Source organism: Gopherus evgoodei, chromosome 1 (assembly GCF_007399415.2).
Source record: "Gopherus evgoodei ecotype Sinaloan lineage chromosome 1, rGopEvg1_v1.p, whole genome shotgun sequence".
NCBI lineage: Eukaryota > Metazoa > Chordata > Testudines > Testudinidae > Gopherus > Gopherus evgoodei.
In genome coordinates, this window is record NC_044322.1 from 49,693,347 (window position 1) to 49,711,877 (window position 18,531).

Here is an 18,531-nt window from a genome sequence, read left to right on the forward strand (position 1 = left end):
GCATGTCAGGGGCTGTAGTAATGCTCCATACCCTATACTGGCCCTTCAGACTATCTGTCAGGAGCCTAAGTTATAGCAATTCCTTGGTTATTCTTACTTACACTGGGGTCTGATGGGCACAGAATCAATGAGACATAACCAGCTTTTGATAGCTCCCCCACCTCTTTTCTCTACCGAATGGAACTCAGATACAGGAGAGTTCAGTCCTTACTTAGCAAGCATGTTGTAAGCACTGTGGAAAAAATAGATGTTCAGGAGAATTTAGAGAAGAGTTACACATTAGAAGTTTAGTTACACATGAAGATATTGCAGCAATAAACATACTGTATAATCTCCAAGCTCTAAGTATTTGGTATAACTGGCTTCCATACATAAACAAATATGTTCCAACTTAAGACCATTAAGTTAAACAACCATGAATGAAAATATTTCTATTTAAGTGGAGAGACCAAAATATGGTATCACAATTGTGCTGTGCTAGACTTCATTTCCCCTATAAAAGAAAATGTGACTAATAGTTAGAGCACATAAATTAGAATATGAATCCTATTCCTTCAACTCTCACTGATATGCATTGGGAGACTTTAGGGAAACTGAGGCTTGACAAGACAGCCATCAGTTAAAAATGGATATAACATATGCTTTACAACAGTGTCATAAACCTTAATTATTTTATAGCACTGTAGGGTCAACTTACTAAAAAAATTCCTTTAAAATTCAAAAGTATGAAAGTTCAGACACTGGATTGGCCTTTTTGATGGGCGTCTCTTTTGCTAGGAGGGTGGGAAAGTTAGAAGCAGTTTTCTATAAGTAGTCTGTGATTTTACACAAGATCAGACTATCCCTCTCTATGGCACCCAACTAGTGTTTGAAGCCTGCATGCAGAATTTTTTAGTGTAAATTTTACAGCTGTGAGTACTTTGCAGGTTCAAGCACTCTATACAAATAAGTTAAATGTAAAAACCAAGCTGATTATATCAGCATAAACAACATTTAAAATCTGATATTGTTGGCTGACTGAAGCACTGCTTGTCTTAAAGGATTATTATCCAAAATGAAAGGCTAACATTCTCTCTCCTAGTTTAAATAAAATTGTGTCTAAACAAAATGCAAATGAGATTTTAATTCCTCTCCAACAGAGGATGCCGCAGTAGTTAGCATTCAAGCTTAACAAGAGGATTTACCTGGAAATGATCTATTAAGAACAAGCAACTCCACATAGCTAGAGATTAAAGCAAGGATATTACCACTTGAGAACCCAAAGATAATACTTTTAGCTGTAACCAAGTATTCAGTGGACTAAGGTAGGCTGTAAGAAAAAACAACAACAACAACAAAAAAAAAAACACAAACACACTCCTGAGAGCATTTTCAAAGGCTAAATCAGGAATCGGCAAGCTCTGGCATGCAGCTCGCCAGGATAAGCACCCTGGGGACTGGGCTAGTTATTTACCTGCCATGTCAGCAGGTTCAGCCAATTGCGGCTCCCACTGGCCGTGGTTTGCCGCTCCAGGCCAATGGGGGCTATGGGAAGCCGCAGCCAGCACATCCCTCAGCCTGCGCCACTTCCTGTAGCCCCCATTGGCCTGGGATGGCGGACCGCGGCCAGTGGGAGCAGCAATTGGCCGAACCTGCTGACGTGGCAGGTAAACAAACTGGCCCGGCCCATCACGGTGCTTACCCTGGCAAGCCGCATGCCAGAGGTTGCCGACCCCTGGGCTAAATGCTGCCCTCCCCCTCCACAGAAGAAGACTGAATGCAGTGTAGGTGATGCAACAATTCTTCCCAAGAGGCGGCATTTCAGCAGCCAGTGAAGGGTCCATGATAGCTCTGACTGGCTAATGGTGGAAAGGATGGGCCCATGGAAAATTTAGACTCTTCAGTGACTCTGAGTGCAGCTGAAAACTTTCCAGTTTGGGGTGTTGGGATTTTTGATGAAAAAAATCTGAAGTTTTCTTAGATAGTGCATAGTCTTTGTGTTGACACTTTGCAGAGGGGTGAATTTCACACAAACACACAGAACACCGCATTTTAGTCTAGCTAACCTGTCCTCACATGAATTTTAACTCACTCTGAGAACAGATGACAGGGTACTTGCCCTTGTTTGGTATGCTGTGTTCACAATGCTGTGGTTGGAAGGCCAGACCCTGCACATTTGACGTTGATGGGAGTTACGATGCCAGTGGGTGAGGATCCAGTGCAGGGGTAGACAACCTCTGGCACGTGGCTCACCCTGGTGGGCCGGACCAGTTTGTTTACCTGCCGCATTGGCAGGTTCAGCTAACACTGGGCTACAATTTTTGAGAAGTCATCTGCTTCAGAGATAAAATGTGCTATTTATTATGTATTTTGATGTGCTGAATTCAAATATGACAATTAAAACAACTGATTGGCTACTGTTTCTAAGATAGTTAAGTTTTTACATTTTATGTCTATGTATATTGTGTAGATAGTAGCGTTTTAATCATAAATTGTAAACCTAGGTCTTTTTGTGTGTTTATGGTTGCTTTACATGATAATATTTCACCTGTCCTGTTTATGTAACACTTTAAAAATCAGCAAAAGGGTTATACAAATAAAATGTATTATGAAACAAAAGGCAAAAAACTATTATGTACATAGTTTAATCCTATTCAGTGTCTACTCGGCGCTTCTTGGCTTGTCTCTTGTATTCATTAAATGGAGCATCTCTTGTCACTGTCCACCAATAGTCCGCAAGCATTGATGGGCTCCATTTGCCCTGATAGCATTTCTCCATTGTTGCAATATCCTGGTGAAATCGCTCGCCGTGCTCGTCGCTCACTGCTCCGCAGTTCAGTGGAAAAAAATCTAGATGAGAGTGCAAAAAATGTATATTTAGTGACATTTTGCAACCAAGACTTTTGTATGCCTTGAGGAGATTTTCCACCAACAACCTGTAGTTGTCTGCCTTGTTGTTTCCGAGAAAAATTATTGCCACTAACTGGTAGGCTTTCCATGCCGTCTTTTCCTTGCCACGCAGTGCATGGTCAAATGCATCATCTCAAAGAAGGTCATGAATCTGAGGACCAACAAAGATACCTTCCTTTATCTTAGCTTCACTTAACCTTGGAAATTTTCCACGGAGGTACTTGAAAGCTGCTTGTGTTTTGTCAATGGCCTTGACAAAGTTCTTCATCGGACCCAGCTTGATGTGTAAAGGTGGTAACAAAATCTTCCTTGATTCAACAAGTGGTGGATGCTGAACACTTTTCCTCCCAGGCTCCAATGACTGTCGGAGTGGCCAATCTTTCTTGATGTAGAGGGAATCTCTTGCACGACTATCCCATTCGCAGAGAAAACAGCAATACTTTGTGTATCCCGTCTGGCGACCAAGCAAGAGAGCAACAACCTTCAAATTGCCACAAAGCTGCCACTGATGTTGGTCATAGTTTATGCACCTCAAAAATTGTTTCATGTTGTCATAGGTTTCCTTCATATGGACTGCATGACCAACTGGAATTGATGGCAAAACATTGCCATTACGCAGCAAAACAGCTTTAAGACTCGTCTTCGATGAATCAATGAACAGTCTCCACTCATCTGGATCGTGAACGATGTTGAGGGTTGCCATCACACCATCGATGTTGTTGCAGGCTACAAGATCACCTTCCATGAAGAAGAATGGGACAAGATCCTTTTGACAGTCAGGGAACATGGAAACCCTAACATCACCTGCCAGGAGATTCCGCTGCTGTAGTCTGGAGCCCAACAGCTCTGCCTTACTCTTGGGTAGTTCCAAATCCCTGACAAGGTCATTCAGTTAACCTTGTGTTATGAGGTGTGGTTCAGAGGAGGAGGATGGGAGAAAATGTGGGTCATGTGACACTGATGGTTCAGGACCAGAAGTTTCATCCTCTTCCTCGTCTGACTCAAGTGAGAATGATTCTGGTGCATCAGGAACCGGCAGTCCTTCTCTGTGGGGTATTGGGCGTATAGCTGATGGAATGTTTGGATAATGCACAGTCCACTTTTTCTTCTTTGATACACCTTTCCCAACTGGAGGCACCATGCAGAAGTAACAACTGCTGGTATGATCTGTTGGCTCTCTCCAAATCATTGGCACTGCAAAAGGCATAGATTTCCTTTTCCTGTTCAACCATTGGCCAAGATTTGTTGCACAAGTGTTGCAGCATAGGTGTGGGGCCCACCTCTTGTCCTGATCTCCGATTTTGCAGCCAAAATAAAGGTGATTGGTTAAGAAAGCCTTAGTGGTTATACTGCGCTTTTGTGATGCAAAAGTCACTTCACCACAAACATAGCAGAAGTTATCTGCACTCTTCACACAAGTACGAGGCATCTCTGCTCTCTTTGGCTAAACAGAAATGTGTCCCTTTGCAAAATCAAACACTGACAAATAAGAGAGCACGACACTGTATGATTTCTAGAGCTGATATAGGGCAATTTGTTCAGCAGAGTGATGTAAGCTTCGTTATGATTGCATCATCCATGACTTCTAGGAATAACATGATGCAATTCATATCATGTATGACGCAATACCAGCTTCAGATTGCATCATTCATTGTTTTGCCTAAAAAGCAAGTACTGTCCAATCCCAGTCATAGATTTATTCATAGATCCAGTCAAAGATGTATTTTAGTCATTTCTGGTTTAAATTGAGATCCCTTCCCTTTATAACTCACTTCTCCGCCTTTCCCAAGTCAAGGGTCGTATATACTGACTCAAAAGCATATCTTGAAAACTAGAGCCAATCAACAATTTTAAGCATCATTTTCGTTCTCAGTGACCCAGAATTAGTAAAGTTGGACTACATTTATTTCAGAAGCATTTTGGCTGTAGAGCAGTGTAATCGCGGCTCCCACTGGCTATGGTTTGCCGTCCCAGGCTAATGGTGGCTACGGGAAGTGGAGCCGATGAGGGATGTGCTGACCACAGCTTCCTGCAGCCCCCATCGGCCTGGGACAGCGAACCATGGCCAGTGGGAGCTGCGATCGGCTGAACTTGCCGACGCAGCAGGTAAACAAACTGGCCTGGCCTGCCAGGGTGCTTATCCTGGTGAGCCGCATGCCAGAGGTTGCTGACATCTGATCCAGTGCATTCTGCAGAAGCGGACAGGACTCTGTCACTGATTTAGTTTGCCTAGGAAACAGTTGGCCTGGAAATCCCTTTCCACAGCTTGTGGATTTGTCAGCACAAACATTCTTGCTGAAAGTTTCTGTATACATATTTACTGTATGTAACTTCTAAATCAGACACAATATGCCCCAAAATGCACACACTGCCATTGCTATTAATTTAATTCCCCTATGGAAAATGTAAGTGGGACTGTCTCACTTTTTAAAAAAGAAATGTTTTAATAAGAAAATACTTACTAACAAACAGCAGCTGTATTTACAGCATTTTTGTTTTCATAACAAGTTTACAGAAGTCTACAGCAATATAGAATAAGATTAAATTGTCCTAGGACTAAGCTTGTGATTTCTGTGTGGTCCAGTACACTTCTTAGATATGACACCAGTTTTCTAGTCTACTAAAGATAAAATACATGCTAAGTAGGAATGCCTTTACATTTTTCTCCCAGATGAAGACAATTAACATTCTACTTCTTGTCCTGACCTAGAGAAATGGGTGCAACATAGTAGGGAGATAAGGCAAAAGCCCCTCCCCTAATCTCCCCACAAAAAACAGATGGTTGTGTATATTATCCACATATCAGCCAATGATTACTGACTTCCTATGGTATGTATAGCTTGACTAAATGGAGACAGAGTTCCCAGCCCATCATGTGCATATTCCACTCTCAGCAATGTCCTATATCCTTACCAGTGGAAATGTAGTGGAATGGTAAAGTGGTCCCCAGGTGCCCTGGCCAACTTCCTATAATACACTGCAGATAGAGGCATCACTCCACTGATGCCACTGTCATGCAGCATGAACTGTATTGGTCAACATACCAGCTGGCTCTGTGCCATGCAGGTGATAGACTTTGTAGATCCATTTGCTGCAGTTTCTACCTGTTTTAATAAGATGGACAACAAATTGGACAAATAAGCCTTTAAAGCCACCCACATTTCACACAGCTGCTGTTGTGAGCTGTTCAGTGCTGCTCTGCATAAAGCCATTTGCTTCAAAGACCTGAAGCTAGGGTAAATGGATTGCACAGATGATGGCTAACAACCTGCCAGCAGTGCAGGCAACTGGAATTTTATCCAATTCATGGATTCCTTCCCAGTTGACAAAGTGGACAGAGATGTCTTTTTAAAAAAAAATAAAAAATAAAAAAAATCTGCATTTGGTCAGATAATAGTAACTATTTCTCTTCAATGTAGATCTTGCTAATGACATCCAGGCCTTTTTCATTTTCATATTGAATAACTGCAGTCTGCTCTACAAATGGTTGGAGCTGAAGATCACTTGGAATTTACAGCAGATGCAGAATGTGGGAATTTATCTGCCTAAACATATTGACCACATAGTAAAAACATTATATCACTTCTCCAGACACTATATTGGTTTCTTCTTCACTTCTGGTTGCAATTCACATTGTTGGCCTCATTCTTTAAAACCCCACATGGCTATTTAAAAGACCTCCCTTCTCTCTCTGTCCAAATGTACTGCCATGAAGATAGAGATGTCCAATGAGCTTGAGTTCACAGCCTCCAGATTTTAATATTTGGCAGGTAGTTGAGGTGGGTTTCAGTGTAGGGCCTTTGATTGTGGAATTCACTACCAATTTCTTGGTCTAACAGAACCCAAGTATGCTGGGCATCATACTAAGTAGCACAGCCATCTATTTTCCTGAGACATTCACTAGGAGTGGGAGCAGATGAAGTGAGTATCATATTTATTTGGATTCAAGGGTGGAGATTCTATTTTTATTGGTTCTTAAAATTAATACTTGGAACATCCTGGTTTTTAAAAGTTGTACATGGGTGATGGGCACTCTCATCACTGGGGTGCGTCCTTCTCGCTGTTCTGGGGAGGAGTTCCTTCCAGGTCCAACACCGCCATCTGTCACTCATTCATGCACCCTGCTGCCTCTCTCTCTTCATCTCTCTTTCTCTGTGACTCAGGGTCTTCTCTCTTCATTGGATTGGTCCCTCATCCAGGTCAGTGTGTGTTAATATCTTCTGGGGGTTATCAAAGTCTGTCCATCCAAAAATGGTAGTCTTCTCCCTCATTGCCAGGATTGTGTCACTTCCCCAGTGGTGGGTAGGGGAACCTGGGCCCACTCTCTACTCCAGGTTCCACTTCTGGGACTCTCTAATCAGCAACCAATGTCTGCACTATTTAAACCTTTCTGCCATTTCCCTAAGCTCTGCTCCTAGATTTCCTGTCTTTCCTCTCTAATGTCCAGAGCCCTCACTGTGGCCTCCTTCTGCTGCCAGCTTCCTGGCTTTATACTAGTCACTTCTGTTTCTTCTCAGCTGGGTTCCACCATCATTCAGCAGTTACATAGGCCACCTCAGCTGTGGTTTATCTGGTTAATTGGCCCCTTCTCAGCCTCATCACCCCCTTCTAGGGTAGTGTGAGGGTGAACACCTCATCACAGGCAAATTTTCAGAAACTGAAAATCAAGAAAAAAAAGTCATGCCCACTTTTTGGGCTAGGCCCACTATATGGCCTGCAGCAGGTTTGAGAGCATGCAGAGGGTGCATAATCATAAAAGTTTGCCAATCAGGGCTACTTAAGCACAGAATATCCTTGTGACTTTGCTCTGTGGGGCACAATTATTTGTTCATTAAACTTGATAAGCCAATGGTCTGCTTGTTGAGATGTGCATAATGTGTCCCCTGAATAACTCTATCTGAGATTTGGACCTTAGAGAATGCGGGCAGGAAAGTGAGAGTTGAGTTTTAAGTCTGACCCTACAGTTACAAACAATGGGTGAAATTCCCTTTCGCTGGAACTGCAGCTCTCAAAGATTGGGAAGGGAAGGGATGAACAGCAGGTCTGAACCCTGGCTCTAGGCTCCAGTAGTGGTAGATTCTATCTCCCCAGCTGCTCTGCACTCACGCATATACAGCCTGGATACTCTGGTTTTATGCAAACGGAATCAGTTTCGCTTAGTGGATGTAAACAGGAGATCTGCATCTAGGGTTGTTTTTTGACCGTGCTCCTCCTGCTCGCTCAGCAGATCCACTTTTTCATGTGAGATATTTGACTGACTGTTGAAATAAAAGCAACAAGTTTACTTGATCAAAGTTAGGGTTGAGAAGGAGGAATCACTTAAGTATTCAGGAATATCTCCAGCTATCATTTGTGTAAACACGAGAGTAAGGGCAAATAGAGAGAAAATGACAGAAAGGGTGAAGATGAAAGAGCAGAGGCCAAAGAAATTGAACCCTCTGGGAAACCATAGAGGTGATATCTTGGGATGGAGAAGTCACCACTAGACACTAAAACAACAGTTAGATCACAGGGGAGACCACCACAAGGATGGAGCCAGTCCAGAAGAATGGAGTGCTGGGGCCTCATAGACTCTACCACAGAAAAGCCTAATTAAAAAAAATCATGCTTATAAGTTTCCCATTCATTACCATAGTATTTGAGCACCTAACCCTGTATACCATAGACACAGGGAGATATTTTCAGACAAATGTAGCTTGCCGGGTTCTAGGAATTATTTTGGGGATGTTCTCTGGCCTGTGTTATACAGGAAGTCAGACTAGATGATCAGAGCAGGTAATCATCAGGTGATTCATCCCTTGTTGCCCATTCCTAGATTCTGGCAAACAGAGGCTAGGACATCACCCCTGTCCATCCTGGCTAATAGCCATTGATGGACCTATCCAGTGATGAGCTGCCAGAATGTTAATAACCAGTTCCCTACCAGGTCTTCGGCAGCACTTCGGCAGTGGATCCTTCACTCACTCTGGGTTTTCAGCGGCACTTCGACGGTATGTCCTTCAGTGCCGCCAAAGACCTGGAGCAAGTGAACGACCCACCACTAAAGTGCCGACGATGACTCAGTAGGGAACAGGTTATTAAGCACTGCCCAGTGAGTACAAGCCTGAGACCCCCCACCCTAACTGCCCCCCCCAGAGCCCCACCCCCTACCCAGCTCACCCCCCTCCCTGTCCCCTGACTGCCCCAACCCCATCCACCACCACCCCGACAGATCTCCGGTACTTCCATGCCTATCCAACCCCCCATTCCCCATCCCCTGACCACTACCCCAGAACCTCCACCCCCTCAAACTGCTCCCTGCCCCTCCTCGCAGCCCCAGCCTGGCCCCCTTACCCTGCTGGTCAGGACAGCATGTATGGGTGCCTCATGGCCCAATGGAGATCACAGCCCCATCCACTTATCATGCTGCTCAAAATGGCAAGAGCTGCAGAGCTGCCCAGGAGCGGTCCAGAGCACTGGCACTGGCAGCACGGCACGCTGAGACTCTGCGAGAGGGGGGTAGGTGGAGGAGGGGCCAGGGGAGCCTCCCCAGCCAAGAGCTCAAGAGGGCCAGAGAGGATGGTCCTGCGGGCCAGATGTGTCCCACAGGCCAGAGTTTACTCACCCCTTTAACAACTGGTTCTAAACCGGCTTCTAAATTTAACAACCGGTTCGTGCGAAGTGGCTCCAACTCACCACTGGATCTATCCTCCATGAACTTATCTAATTCCTTTCTGAACCCAGTTATACTCTTGGCCATCACAACATCCTATGGCAAAGAATTCCACAGGTTGACTGTGCATTGTGTGAAGAAATACTCCTTTTGTTTTAAACCTGCTGCCTTTGAATTTCATTCGATGACCCCTAGTTCTTGTGTTACCAAAAGGACTAATAGCACTTCCTTATTTACTTTCTTCACACCCATCATGATTTTATAGACCTTTATTATATCGCACCTTAGTCGTCTCTTTTTCAAGCTGAAAAGTCCCATTCTTATTAATCTCTCCTCATACGGAAGCTGTTTCATACCCCATAATCATTTTGATTGCTCTTTTTTGTACCTTTTCCAATTACAATATGTTTTCTGAGATGGGGTGACCACTTCTGCATGCAGTATTCCAGATATGGGTGTACCATGGATTTATATAGATGCAATATGATATTTTCTGTTTTATCTATCCCTTCCCTAATGATTCCCTACATTCTGTTCGCTTTTTTGATTGCCACTGAACATTGAGCAGATGTTTTCAAAGAACTATCCATAATGACTCCAAGTTCTATTTCTTGAGTGGTAACAGCTAATTTAGACCTCATCATTTTATATGTATAGTTGGGATTATGTTTTCCAATGTGCATTACTTTGCATTTATCAACACTGAATTTCATCTGCCATTTTGTTGTCCAGTCACCCATTTTCATGAGATTCTTTGTAACTCTTTGGACTTAACCAACTTGAGTAGTGTTTTATCATCTGCAAATTTTACCCCTTTTTCCAGATCATTTATGAATATGCTGAATAGGACTAGTCACAGTACAGGGGACACCACTATTTACCTCTCTCCGTTCTGAAAATTAACCATTTCTTCTTACCCTTTTTTTCCTATCTTTTAACCAGTTACTGATCCATGAGAGGACCTTCCCTCTTATCCCATGACAGCTTACTATGCTTAAGAGCCTTTAGTAAGGGCCCTTTTCAGAGACTTTCTGAAAATGTAACTACACTAAATCCACTGAATCACCCTTGTCCACATGCTTATTGACCCACTCATAGAATTCTAGTAGATTGGTGAGGCATGATTTCCCTTTATAAAAATCATGTTGACTCTTCCCCAACAAATCGTGTTCATCTATGTTGGGGAAATTCTTTTCTTTACTATAGTTTCAAGCAATTATCTGGTACTGAATTTAGGCTTACCAGCCTGTAATTGCCAAAATCTCATTTGGATGCTTTTTAAAAAATTGGCATCACATTAGCTATCCTCCAGTCATCTGGTATAGAAGCTGATTTAAATGATAGGTTACAGATGAGTTAGTAGTTCTGCAATTTCACATTTGAATTCCTTCAGAACTCTTGGGTGAATACTATCTGGTCCTGGTGACTTATTACTGTTTAATTGTGTACATGCTATATTATATAGAGTTTATGTGGATGCATTTATCATAACGAAACCAGATGTTAATTCCATCCTTCTCTGAATATATTGTCTGAACTCTGTTTTGTGGTCTCTTTTCTTTTAATTTTTTAGAAGTGCCTACTAACCAGAAAGCATTTTGCAGTAGTGTTTCTATTCACTTCTAGCTAGAAGGTATTTTAGTTCAGGAAGAACTGGCGCTACTTCTTTTATGAGGCACTTTTGGATAAATATACGTTTCAGTTGCCATGATAACATGGATTCACTCAATTGATTCCAGTAAAACAAAAACATTTTAGTGACATTACCTTGTAAAAAATAATAATAATACAACAAAGCTGCAGGTTTTGCCAATCGCAGTGGATTTTGCAATTCAACCCTTACTTAGTATATATTTTCTGTCAGTGTTTGTTTAAGGTTCCAACACATCAACTGCTTCTTTTCAACAGGATTATGACTACTGTAAAATAGCCAAAATATTCAGGAGCTTGAAAATGTAAATTCAATGCACGGGTGAATTCCTACAGTCAGTTTGTTTACCATATAAGTCATTCTCAGGCTCATTTTCATCATGTTCATTTGCCATCAACTTCACACTCTCTCCTTCCACCAGATTCTCTTTATGTTTGTTTCAAGATTTTGTAGTAGCAATGGTTAGTAGGAAAAATTTAAATTAAAAAAAAAACTACAATACTTCAAGGTTGAAAAAAATACAAGATACACATGAAATTTGTTGCACTTGATGTGTAGCTGTTCCCCACCAACTTTGATTTTCAGAACTGAAACAACGTTTAACTTTACAATGACAGGACACTTAGGAAAACAGATGTGCCAAAGCTTCAAAAACAGATCAGGGGAAAAAAACACTATTTTAAATAAGTAACTCTTCCTGATAGCAAGTTGACTGCAGGATAAAGAAACAGCCTGCAGAGTTGCTACTGTCTGGTAAATTACATCCTAATAAAACTCCATTGTCATATCCCCATGATTTTAGCTGAAAAATTATTATTAGAACACTAATCACCCATCCTTTCCTACATGAAAATACACTGTTACTCAAGTGCTGCCATTTCATTATATCATAGTTTCAGAAAGTTCAGTATTCCTAAAAAAAAAAAAAAAAAGAAAAGAAAAGAAAAAATGTCTTATCAGTGGCTGTACAGCTGCCTTCCAAGCGGTTGAGTGTTAGCAATTACAAGGTCGGTAACCCATGAAAAAATATTTTGCTGTAGACTGATAGTTGTCATAATTAAACACTATACCTGAAGGGAGGGGAGGACCCATTTTTTTTGAAAGCGCCGTCTTATGTACCTCTGTAGCCACATAATAATATATGGGTGTGAAATTCAAAATCTAAAATGAGACAACGGTGATTCCTGATACAGGCTGAGCCCTCACCTGAACAGCTGTGGGTCACAGTCACTCAGCTGCTCTCCGCTATACTTTAAAGGCACACGCACGCTAACTCTACAACCCAGTTAAACAGCTTCTGTCCAGTTAAACAGCTTCACTCGCCTCCCTGAAAGCCCCGTCTCGAAGAATTAGCCATCTGCATAAATCCTTTGGTTTACATTACGAGCATCGCAAGCACACCCACCCAATTCTGTTGTCTACTCGCTACTTCCGAGCCATCTAGGCGCCGTCACAAAACTATTTCTCTTCAGTTTTTTTTCATATACTCAGTTGTCCTGCAGGTGTCAGACTTCACTTGCAATAACCCAAACGATGGCACTCTCTACAATGTCAACAATTAAACTGATTGCGATAAAAAAAATCCACGTTTATTATGTAAAGGGGGGGAAAAAACCCTAAATGTTGCTTAATGCCAGGTCTAAGACGATACAAAACACCTGTAGTCACCGTGTGCTTTTATTTGGGCAAAAGTTGGTTAATTCCAGTAATTGGTGGCGTCTCTTAAGAGGAACAACAATAAAACCAAAGCTTAAAGAGGAAAATATTCCAATAATGGGTGAGAACTTACTTGGTTTATATGCATGCGTTGCTATCCAGCGTTTTTACTTCAACTGTTATCAGGGCACATTTCAATTCCATTTATAAATTAAATCCATTTAAGATTTTTTTTTGCAGTCGCCCACCTCATCCACTTTTCCCCGTATCTATGTTATTCTCTTCATCTTTCAGATACCGTCCCCCAGTTTAGGTGGTCTTCAACACTTCCAGCCAAGAAGACAGCGCTTGTAGCTTCGCTTTAGTGCAACAGATGAGTGGCAAATTCCTACCTGGCTGTTTATTGTGGAGTCTCACTACTCTTCCTGGGAATCCCATGTCGCCTGCAAGAAGTAACAATCCCTCCCCATGAAATGTTTCCTGTTGGAAGAGAAACTGCGAGGCATGAACATCAGAGGGAAAAGAACACACATAAGCTGAAGTTGATGCTTTCCTGCCCAGGAGATCCGCTCTCCGGTATTAAGACACCTCTGCCACAGAACTTATAGCTCGCATCGGAGATCACCCCTCGGATTGTCTTGCGCGCTGGTTTGTTCTGTCAGCTTTTCCGCACGATCATTTTTTTCTGTCTTTCCCTCCTTGGTGTGTGACTGAGCTGCTTCTCCTAGGGACTTTTTTCTTCTGGTCTGGTGGGGAGGCACTATAAATACCTAAAAGCGCCGCCTGCAGGATAATCAAGGGATAGTCCCCACCGAGGAGCAAAGCCGGCTTTCTGCAGGCTCCGTTCCAATGGAACACAGGGTGCAGGTGGCCTCTTTCCTGGTAGCTTCAGCCACCCTCCTCCTAAAGAAATTCCTCACCAGTTTGAAGCGACCGTTCCCTTCCGTTGGAAAATGTTTTAGGCTAATTATTTTTGATTTTCTATAAAACGTCCGAGAGCATGTGTGTCCCTAGGGTGAAGTCAGGCGTGAACCACCAACAATCAATGTACTTGCACCTTCCAGCTGTGCGCCAACAAGAGCGAAAAGGACTGGTTCAAAAATAGAGGACAGAACAGGGACCGACTCAAAAGAAACCCTTATGTGACAGCTGTAATTGACAACCCCCTGAAATGTACAGTGAAAACACAGCAAATAATCGTTTGATTCCCTAGCCCCCCTCAAAAAAAATGGTTGGTGCAGTTGGTTCAAACTCTACAATAGTTGCACTCAGTCATGTTAGGTATTCGTTCTTGCCAAACAACACAACATAAATGTGAGACAACCATCCCCAGCTGCAGCAACATCTCACCTCGTAGAAGTGTAGGATTGTTTCAGCTGCTGCTTTATTTTGATCGGCAATAAACCTCTGCAGTTAGCTTTGGACTAGTTTCTGTCTTAGCGGTAGCTTTCTATCTGCCTTCCTGCTGTGCAGGATTATCCCGCGGCGGACCTCCGTGACCCGTTACCGTTTCAATGAAAGTGCGTGTGAAAAACTTCTGCGGAAAGCGGGGCTGCTCTCTTTTAATGCAAGAACTGTCACTTTCCCCGCAAAACTCAGATACCAGAGAAAACCAGAGCTCGTAGACCAGGGGGAAAGGGGATTAGTCATCGTTTCCCTACATCTTTAATCAAAATGAGGACATATCACACCAAGTTACACCTGTTAGAAATAAGACAATGTGCAGAAGGAAGAACTCCACGTGCTTAAGTCTGGGTTTGGGCATGAGCGAGGTCCCGAGGAGAGCAGAGTGCACGGCTGTATACTGTACACGCTGAAAGGAAAGCAGGCAGATTGTCAGTTACATGGGAACTCAGGATTTCCGTGCTTAACAGCTTATGTCCTCAGACTCAACCATCATTCCAGTTTGCCTGCTTAAAATCATAACTCAGCTGATGCTGAACTGCTCAACGCAGGAAGATTTCTACTGTAGCCAGTACAGAGACTGAGATGAGGAAATTGCCACATTTCCCTTACATTAAATATATATAATATTTCCTTTCTGGTTCTTGAGCAGACCTAGAATTAGCATCACAAACCCTACATGAAGTCTCGGTGTTTCATTCTGCTTTGGCTCATCGATTTAGAACCACAGGTTTTTTGTTTGTTTTTTCAAAGCTCACAACCATGTGTTCTAACATTGCTAAAGTCTTAAAGGGAAAGACCAACTAGACAGCCAACACTTCTTGGAAGTATTCAAACAGCGTAATGACATAAAACAGTGCCTGGGCATAGCCATGCTGCAGAAGCAATTCATCAGGAGCGTTATGTCAGAGACTGGAGTTAACTTGTATTTATACAAAAACCAGTTGTGTTTAGCTTCACCAATAACTAGCTGAAAACACTTAAACTCACTTCACATTCTCCTTGCAGACTGCAGCTCCCTGGAGATACAACTTTCTGAAAGTCCCTTCCAGTGCTAACACTGGAGTTGCATGTGGGCATTTTACAGATACTGCAATGCATTGCCTATAATAAACTAAAACCCAGTGTCTTGGCATTAGGGGCATAGCTCAGTGCTGACGTGGGAACCCCCCAAATGCATCTTTTCTGATGCATCAGGCACTTGATCTCCAATAGAGTCACACTTGTAAATGTAGATGGAGCCTTTTGCCCTCCTCCTCTTCCATCCGTCCATTCCCGCCTGAGCAAAAAGCTCCCTGGACTGACCAGGCAAAGGGAGAGGCAGATGTAGGTGGAGTTAGGACATGTCCTGTTACTCCGCATTCAGAACCATGACTTAAGAGCTGGTCTGGTCACAACTCTGACCTAACTCAGCCGTGCAGACACAGCTCCTGATGGCCCCCATCAGCGAGGAGGTGACAGTCCCAGGCATACTCCAGTCCAGTGGTGTGCCCAGGCTGGTGATGGCAAATAGGCTAAGCCAACACCTCTAGGGATGCATGCTCACTGGCAGGCACTATGCCACAGAAACAGAGAGCTGCCTGGCTATGCTCAGGGCCTCCCTTCCTCTCTTGTCTTTCTGCCCAGTGTTCAGTATGGTGCTGGCGGCGGTTGTGCCCTGATAGCCACTCATCCTGCCTTCATCTCAGAGCTCTCTCATATCCTATGGAGACTCCCAGTGCAGGAGGCCAGCCTCTGGCAATGAGCTATACAACTGCAGGTTGTCACACTGAAAATGGAGGAAGGAGGGGATTGCAACATCAACAAGCAGTGTTGTTAATGGTTACAGTTTGCACACACTCCAGCTCCTAGGATGCCAGCACAGACAAGGGAAATGATGATGGTTTCACGTGACATCACATGTTGACCAAACCTAGATCTAGTTGACACAGTGATAAAAATCCCTGTGTGGCTCTACTCCGACACTTCCATCATGGCTAGCATCATGCATCTGTGCTAGACCACTGGTGAGAGAACTGCTGAAATTCTCAGTGGAGAGGTAGCCAGTGGGCATCTTATTATGCAAAGAATAGGACCCCTGGGAAGTTGTATGAAGCAGCAGGCAATGCAGAAACACAGCAGTGAACCCCTGCTTCATCCTTCCCTGAATATGCTAATTGGACGGATGAGGTCAAGGTATATTGGTCCAAATTCAGCCATGCCAAAAGCAAGTGTAATTCCTCTAAGGCCAATCAAGTGGCACAGTCTTACCTCCAGGCTGAATTCAACTCATTACTTCCTAACTATATCAATTACATTTGGGAGAGGTATATCAATGCAAAGACAGTCTGGGATGAAGCATGGAGGGAAAATCACACCACTGGACTGGAGTAGAAGTGCTAGCTTAGAATGGAAATCAGGGCATCACCATGCCGAAGCAGGTGCAGGTGATACAATGGTAAAAATATCTGCACACATTGTACATTTCTACTTCAGTCTTTCCTAGCACTGGAGGTGCTGCACTGGTACTAGACCACAGCTAGAGATATTGCTTCAAATTCTTAGTGTAGAGAAAGCCATTGCCTTTAGAGGTGGTTACTCTCTACTCGCAGGAGGGGTAGGACCCTTTTTTGTTGTGCATGTTCTCATATTTTATCTTAAAAGAGAGAGAATTTTATTTTGCACATATGAAAGATATTTAATTCATCACTTTCAAAGAGACCTTTAATGATCAATATTCCCTTATCTTTGCATGTGTGTCAAAGTGAGATTTCCTATTTCCAGGGATGAACTGAACCATGTGGGGAGTTTTATAAGCCAGTAGAGATGTGCTTTAAAATGTTTTGGCATTTTCCATATCATAATCTCTTAGCAATCCCCTGTGCATATTGCCAGTGATTACTATTTGCAATGAAGTTAATTTTCAGGATAAAATCCTGCTGGTCTTATTCCTATGGGAATTTTCACTGAAGTTCATGTAATTGCTCCTATCATTAAGGTCATCAGGATTTGGCCCTTTTTGTCTTTACAGGTCTAAATGAAGGTGTGATATTTCTAGCGTATGTCTAGGTGCCAACTTTATCATTAGTAGTAATTGATATGGCACGCAAGGAGAGTTATAGGGAAGAAACTGAGAGGCCAGCGTTATATGCTGAGGAAATACAGTTTGTGAGGTAGCAGCCTGTCTGGGCCTACATTCATAAACCCACAATGTTACAATAAATCAGGTACCTCTTGAAACCTGACCCTCCTTCTCAAGTTCCACTCCTCATACTAAAATCTTTTCAAAACACATTAATATGTTAGCTGTTGATCACTTCTGATACTCCTGGTCTTATCGGATTTTATGTATTTGAAATACCATTCAAGCTGCTTATTTTTTCTGTTACCTGAAGTATGTGTAACTAACACTGGATGTATCACTGGTTTTATTTCCTGGACTCATAAATAGGCAGAAAACAGAGTTTAATGAAAGTCTGCATTTGTGTAGAATCTGAGAATACCAAAGCACTTAATGTTGATTAATTCAGCCTCCCAACAGCAATGGAAGGCAGGTGATCTCCTGCCATCCATCTCCACCCTCTGACAAACAGCGGCTAGGGATACCATTAATGGAGCATATCTTCAGCAGATGTAAAGCACCAGAGCTCTACCAAGGGAATCAATGAAGCAGCATCAATTTACACTCACTGAGGAGACAGTCCATTATCTTTATATGACAGATGAGGGAAACTGAAGGATTGAAAAGTTAACCCATGACTTGCCTCATTTCAGGTGGGAAGTCCGTCACATAGCCAAGAATAGAATGCAGGTCCAATTTCCATTCCTGTGCTTTAATGCCAGGATCATCCTTGCCCTTTATATTAATAAAGACATTTCTTATAGGAGAGATGAAATTTAAAAGAGATATAATGTGAAATTCGCCCTAAGATGAAGATTTACTACATAATAAAATATATTAAAAAGGAATTTGCAACACTTATTTAAAATAATCTAGCTAATCAATTCAGTATAAACGTATTTTACCTTTTCATTGGTAAGGCATAGAGGAGGAAGGTTTCCTCAGGTGTTTGTTGTTTCCGTACAATTTAAAATATACAGATAGATCTATTACTATTATGCAAAATAATACAAAATGCAAAATACTATGAAATACAGTACTTATCTCTAATTGCAGTGCAGAGCTTTTCTACCTTTATTTTGGAAGCTAAATTGTTTCACAGAATAGAGATTAGCACTTCTGCTCTTTATTAGTCTAATTTCTGAAATTCGTAACAGGTTAATTCCATTAGCTCTATTG

General features: G+C 42.5%; 1 protein-coding gene across 1 annotated transcript in view; it reads right to left on the minus strand.

The window, feature by feature from the left end:
- TRPC4 (transient receptor potential cation channel subfamily C member 4) overlaps positions 1-13,567 on the minus strand; it is a 208,321-nt gene extending 194,754 nt beyond the window's left edge. Inside the window, 1 exon segment of the mRNA XM_030563819.1 lies at positions 12,982-13,567. The gene's annotated coding sequence lies outside the window, so the exon portion shown is untranslated.
- Positions 13,568-18,531: the final 4,964 nt, after the last annotated feature.